Here is a 7,318-nt window from a genome sequence, read left to right as displayed (position 1 = left end):
TTTAAATTACATAGTAGACGACAATCCCATTACTTTGATCTAATTCCTTACGCGTTTCAGTCATTTTGACTACATTTTGTATAGGGTACAAAAAAGGAATCTCTAACGACGATAATTTTACTCCATCTGTTTTTTTTTTGTTTTTTTTTTTGTTATACCCCACTAACGAATATGGGGAATGGAATAAGTGTATGTCGGTCTTTTCTTTTTGGTCTGGACGTCAGCCTGTCTGCAAATACACTTAAATCACACACACACAGACACACACACACCCTCCCCTTCTTTACTTATTCTGTATTTTTCTTCCAAGAAGCGAATCAGGTGTTTACCAATTGCGTTCCATGTATGGTTTTTACCTTTTAGTATTTTGTACGTTGTTTTTATTTGTCTACTGAAAATATAATCTCTAATATTAAGTTTCAATCCCCTATCTTCATATATTTGACATTACTCTGCGGTTGAGGACTCGCACAACTAAATAATTTACTATATGTTATTACTAGTGACCCCATCCCTTTACTCGCTCGTTTGAAGTTCAAAGGATGTGAAATTTATATCAAATTAAAGTTTGAAGTTTTTTCTATCGGATAAATATTGTTATTGTATAGGTTTAATGGCATATTAGAGCACACGGGTACTCGAAAGACAGTAACCCTGACATTAACAGTACACTTGGGAACCCCCACCTGGGGAATTCCCGCCTTTTTACACCTCGAATCCTACGCCATTCTATTTTCAGTAGGAGTGTATAGTTTTTATTTCCAAACCTCAAGACCCTACACTTTGTTCTCGTGTATAGAAAGTACCCACTCCATATGTTATTTACTCAGGAAAACAGCTACAAACCTAAGAAACACATTTTTCTCAGGGACTTGGTTCGGGTGAAACACCAGCTGATTGGCTGATTTAGTTGTGTGAGTCCTTGACTAAATCTCTTTTTTCATTCCACACAAAAATCCATATTAATGAGTCAATTTCTGTGATATACCTTTCTTTTCTGGGATACCACAAGCATCTACTTCAAAGTTTATCAGAGATAAAATCAAAGATTTAATCATTAATCTCTTACCGTATAATGTCAAATTTCAGCTTTTCCATATCTGCACACATGCCTTAATTTAAAAAAAAATCTTCTCATATCGTATTGTCATCTATTATCTTACCATGATGCACACAGAGTCCTTGGCCATACAATATTTGTATAAATGGGATCTTTATATTTCTATCTGCGTAAATATATACCTGTTGTTGAATATAAGTTGATTTTTGAACCAGAAGCTAATTGGAATAGATTTATTAAATTATTCTGCAAACGAATGTTTGTCCCTAACAAAGAGTTGCATGACATCAACAAACATATTTATTGCTGTTTTGCTTTGATTCAGGAGTTTAATACCTTTAATATTTTCATTTCTTCTAATACAATAAGCTAACGGTTCCGCTTGTAAAATGTACAGAATTGGAGCTTTCGGCAGCCCTCTTTCGTCGATCTTGATATAGGGAAAAGTTTACTCATAAAACCATTTGTTTTCATACATGTCTAAGTATCTTTCAAGAGCATTGATATCCAGTTTCTAAATTTCGTTCAAAAATGAAATTTTCTAAGCATACATGTACATTCAGCCATGACCATTCTACTTTGTCAAATGCTTTACTTTGATCGAGAAAATTACCGCACTTCGTGACTGATTCAAATCCGTATTCTCAAAAATATCTTTGATAAACCTTGGATACGTCCGATATGTTTCGACCGGGAACAAAACCTGATCCGGGTGAATGATATATTTTAATGACTTTTTTTTTATTCTATTAGCTAGAGTTTTTGCTATTTTAGTGTAATTAACGTTTAGTGAATTCAACGATCTCCAATTTTGAACAATTCCTCTTTCACCCTTTTTATATAAGGTTAGCATACCTTTAGTTTGAGATTCAGATAGTTTATTTGATGTAGATATTCATCTTAATACTGCTTAAATTTCTTATTTTATTAAATAGCAGTATAGCTGTTAGAAGTCAGTGATAATACCATCTTCACAAGGAGATTTATTTTTTTCATTTGAATGATGCTGTTATGTATTTCTTTTTCGGTTATATCTCTTTCTGGCTCGTGCTTCTGTTCTTCAGTAAATATCTAATAACGAATTCGCAGCATTTCTGTCCCATCCTTCAGATTCAACTTTTTCAAAAAAAAAAAATGTTCATCTGAAATTGCAGTTATGCCATCTTTATAATTACCATCTTCTTTTTTATTCGTTGCCAAAATTTGTCTTTTGCCTTTGATTTTTCTGATTCTACAAAAGATGAACTCATTTTTCATGTACCTGGTCAAACTTTTGCTGGGTCGATTTTTAATTTGAAAGTGATAATATTATGATCAATGTATATAAACGGAGTTATCCTCGCGTTAACCATTACATTGAACAATTCGTTGGATATCAAAATCGAAACGAATCGTGAGTTTCCCCTTCTAAACGCAAATTCTTTATTTCTTGGGTTTAACTTCCGTAACAAATCCTTCAGCTCACATTTTACCATAAGATTTTTAATTGTGGTGTAGTTGGATCGTGTGTATTTGTTAATTGGATCTATAATATACATTATATAACGTGCAACTAAAGTCTCCCATAACTACATAGTTCTCTCCGGGTATATGTTTGCTTATTTTATTTTTAAAAAAATCTTTCTGCACACGTATTTGGTGATGAGTACAAATTTATCAAATAAAATGCAAGGACATCGTCTTTTTTAATTGAACACATGGATGAAATATAAAGTTGGTTGTAATCGGTGGTGTAAATAAAGTTTCACATCACAGACCATAATTTTTCTTATCACATGACCTTGCCTTTGAAAAACGATTAGAGTATCAACACATGTAAATCTTCCATTCCGCCACTCATCTTTTTGCAAATATATTTACGCGGAGAGAAATATTCAACATGTTATAAGCCTGAAAACGCTAACTAATACTTTCAAAAACAAAAAATTAGAGAGTTTTTTTTATTATTTTTACGGTGGCAAAGCTACAGGTTCAAGACATCCGTTATAAATTACCAAATACATAGACATAGAAACATATATAACCTGGCTATAGGTATTATATTTCGGAATGTCGGAAGAAGTATACATATTTGATATTTAGATAGTCAGGATGTTGTCGAAACACGCCATTTTGCGTAGTAAATTTCGTTTACGTTTGTTTTCACGCTAGACCGGTGTTGGAAATTATCTAGTAAATGATGATTAGATGCACAAAGTTATCTAGGATGTTTAGCCTCTACCACAATTTTGCGATCTCAAATTTATCATACTTAACGGGCGAAATTCAAAAGTGTTTTCCTAAAACAACAACATATTCGCGCTGGTCCACCATGTTTAGGCGACTCACATTTACAATATCCTTACGCTCCTCGATAAAAATGTCGGAAAAACACCAGAAACACTTTTTTAGCTGTCATGTAGCATACTCAATTGTTGAGATATATTCATGTGATCCAATTTCAATTTTTTATGCATTAAACAAAATGATAATTATAATTGAGTCACTTGAAGGGTTTACATTAGCGCGGAAGGAATTCCAAGAAAATGTGTGTTTGGGCACTTCCAGTTTTCATGTTTGATGTAGCAGCCGACAGTCGTCTACAAGGTACATTATGGAAAAGTCATGTTTTACATGAGCATGGAAATTATTGATACATGTTTGTTATAATGTTTTCGTATTGATAGATTTTGACATGATATGCAAATGAAAGTATAGGCAATATCTTCGATGACCAAGATTATTGTGTCCCAGGTTCTGTTTTGACAGCTGTCAAACTTCATTTGTTATCCTCACCTCAAAAAGGTGTACAATTTATTGAATTTATTCTCCGACTTCATAATTTCATTAAGTTTAAAGCGAACTCTCTTAATAAAACAATGTTATACAGTGTTTTATTATTTTAAAAGCACGTTACTAAAAAAATGAACCAAAATATTTTTTTCTGCAAAACCCTTTGAAATCCCCACAGAACGACCCGCATGTTTTGCACTCAAAAGAAATATAGCTTTTAAGAACTTTAAATAAGCAATTCCTTTGCTTATAATAAGTATATGTTCAAGTAATTGACTTATTCCATGGGTAAGTAATTGCTAGTAATATGCAATAATCCGTAGAAATATACGATTTCAAGTTAAGTCCATTTAACAATGATCAATGATGTCACTATGTCCAGTTCAGCCCCTCCCACTCGTGGTATGGCTATGGTTTGGTTATGTATCACTGTTTCTTTCTTGTGGTACCTTTTTATTATTCACTGCTTTAACTATATCAGTACTTATCAGTTCATCTGTACTTTTTACTATTTAACATTAATTGAATACTCAGGCCAATTAATACCTCCAGTGGGCATGGTCTAATCTAATGTTCTGACCATGGCCAGTGTGAAGTTAGTCTAACTTTGAATGACCCTCAGAAATATCAGAAGTATATTTTTGAATTACTTAAAATAGTAAAGTAAATGAGATATAAGTTAGGCATTAGTACAACTTCTTTCTTGGCAATTCAGTTGCTTTTGAAGTATTTTTTGTTTTTTAGTTTTAAGTGGTTTATAAGTAATACAATTGCTCATATATTTCGTTAATTCAATTACTTAATGTTTTACTTATTTAATAGGTACGTTTTTGAGTTAATGTAATTAATATTTTCTGGTACTATGTAAAGGTTTTGTATATGACTTATTTCTGTACATAACACATTTGCTCGTGCGAGCAAATAACTTGCGTGATAAAAGGATAGAAAAGACTAATTCATATCACAACTGTATTAATGAAGGATGTTTGCGACGTAAATATCTATCTCTCTTGGATTCCAAATCATGTATACAAAGTGTAATATATAAAAACAAACTATTTTGCTTGTGTCACTTATCCTCTGATTAAAAATACATGATTTATTTAGACTTTTACAGCATAAAGTGTTAATTCATAAAACATAAACATTCCAAAGTTCACAAGGCTATAAACATAGTTGAAATGTATCCAGAACTTTTAATACATGTTTGAGTCCCATGTGTACCAAGATATATCTGTATCACAACTATCATGATTGTATGTACACCATCTGTACTGACCATATACTATGGATACAACACTGCCAAAATGTCCCAATGCCTTTACAACTGTTACAGCAGCAGCATCTTGGTATGAATTTTATGTGGCTTCATATTTCAAATCTAAAGTCACCTCATAAACCAACATTAATATAGTCAAATGTTGCTGACAGCATCTATTTCTTGTCACTTAAATTAAAACAAGCTAGAGCAAACATTTTGAGTTGAAAATATAAATGCGGTTGATTGTACATTGTACACTACCATAGGGCTGAATTATTTAAATACCGGTATGAGGCGGGGTCCCCTATCTAAATGGGGTCAATTGAGGAGTTTGCTGAAGTACATTGTATATATTACAATGGAGCAGTTAATTCAAACAGTATTTACTTTCAAAGCAGTTCTATCTATACCTTTGTAGAATTGTTTTATTATTAAGTCACAGGAGACATGTTCTATTCGCCTTTTGTCAGTCCGTTATTTTCCTTCCATAAACAATATACATTTTCAACTTCTGCTCAGAAGCCTCTGAACCATTTTAATGAAACTTTACATAAACCTTTTATTACTCAAGGTCGACCAAAATTGTGCATCGTATGGTATCCATTACCAACTTTTTAACAAATCTTCCTGCCATAGCCCAAATAAGATGCATTAGAATATTCTTCAGGATGGGTTGACTATTTGATATTGGCCTGCAGACCGACTCCAAGGTCCATAGTCATTTACTACTGTCCAACTGTCCATCCGTTAACAACCCTGTTATCGATTATTTCTTGAAAAGTTCCGAAGGTATATTTCTCAATCTTCATGTGTAGGTTCCCCTTGGTCCCTAGCTGTGCTATTTCAAATGATGCTTTTGGTTAGAAATACATAATGGCCAAAAGGCGACCATCTTGGATATTGAGAATTGAAGTTTGTTATTGCTTTTATTATTATTTTTGAATTCTGATAGAAAATGATAATATTTTGATGTAGAGTGGCACTTTGTCAAAATATGTATTTTGTATAAACTAATGCGTGAAAAATTATCAAACTTTCTAATCACTTACCAAAATAACAAAGAATACAAAAAGTATATTAAATGGAATGATTTTCGGTAAATATTTTATGGTGTGTAAAACATTCTCAGGAAAATATCTAAATATATAAAGTATCTGCTCTGCTGTGTATTGAAATGTACTTCTGTGTCTGGTGCAGGAGGCTGACGAGAAGGATTGGGAGCTGAAACAGAAGCAATGACAAGATAATCATCGCCAGTTAATGTTTGGTATTTCCTACACAATGACATTTTACTTTATATGTTGGCGGTCCCGCCACTCAAGTATAGTAAAGAGATCAATCGCCAGTCGAACATCCCCAAGGCAGGATATATCAAGCTTCTCTCAGTAGACAGGTTCTACTTCAGTGACGTACCGCCTCCGCCACCACCGATTATTAAAAAAATAAACAGACATTTAACAAACAGTTCAAGAAAGTCTGTTTGCAATGTCTTTGGGTCTAGATGGGTAGAGGAGGTTACTTGGTGATGTGTCAGAACCTGAGAGGGTATCCGACTTAAGCCTCTACGGATAATGAATTATCATAGCACAGGATGATCCTCCTTCCCCTCAAAGCACCCTACCTCGTGCAAATTGTAACCTGTCCGTAGTACAAACTCCATCACGTGATAATGATGATAGTGAAGACAAGATGATGAAGCCAGGGATATAGCAATAACTCTCCCGCACTTAACCCTAGCAAATATCAAATACAATAGGTTTGATGTTATTCCATGACACATCAGTCTCATTTTGAAGTTGTTTTTTTTAATATTGATACCTTATGAATATTTAAGGGTTAACTGTAATATTTTTTTTACGTTATTGAGCAATAACACAAAAAACTGGGGTGTACTCTGAATAAACCGCGAAATGCAAGTGTATATCACACATCTCATTAAAATTTACATAAACGATAGTAAAAGAATTTGCAAAACGCTGCTATGAATTAAACTGAGGCCTTATTTACGAATAGATTACAGGTGCTTTCATTTCTATTAAACAAATCACAAATGACTCCAATCAGATCACTATCGTTGGCCTATGTACCTGCATCATTTCAGTAGGTAACGGTTTAGAGTACACTTCGTTGTCTCGGTAGTGCTTTAATGACTCTTGACCAGTATACAAGGTTGCATCATTCAAATGTCAGTTTGCGATTTCTTACATTACAGTCGTAGTAAAGCT

Source organism: Pecten maximus, chromosome 4 (genome assembly GCF_902652985.1).
Source record: "Pecten maximus chromosome 4, xPecMax1.1, whole genome shotgun sequence".
Lineage (NCBI taxonomy): Eukaryota > Metazoa > Mollusca > Bivalvia > Pectinida > Pectinidae > Pecten > Pecten maximus.
Note: the sequence above shows the minus strand (reverse complement) of the source record.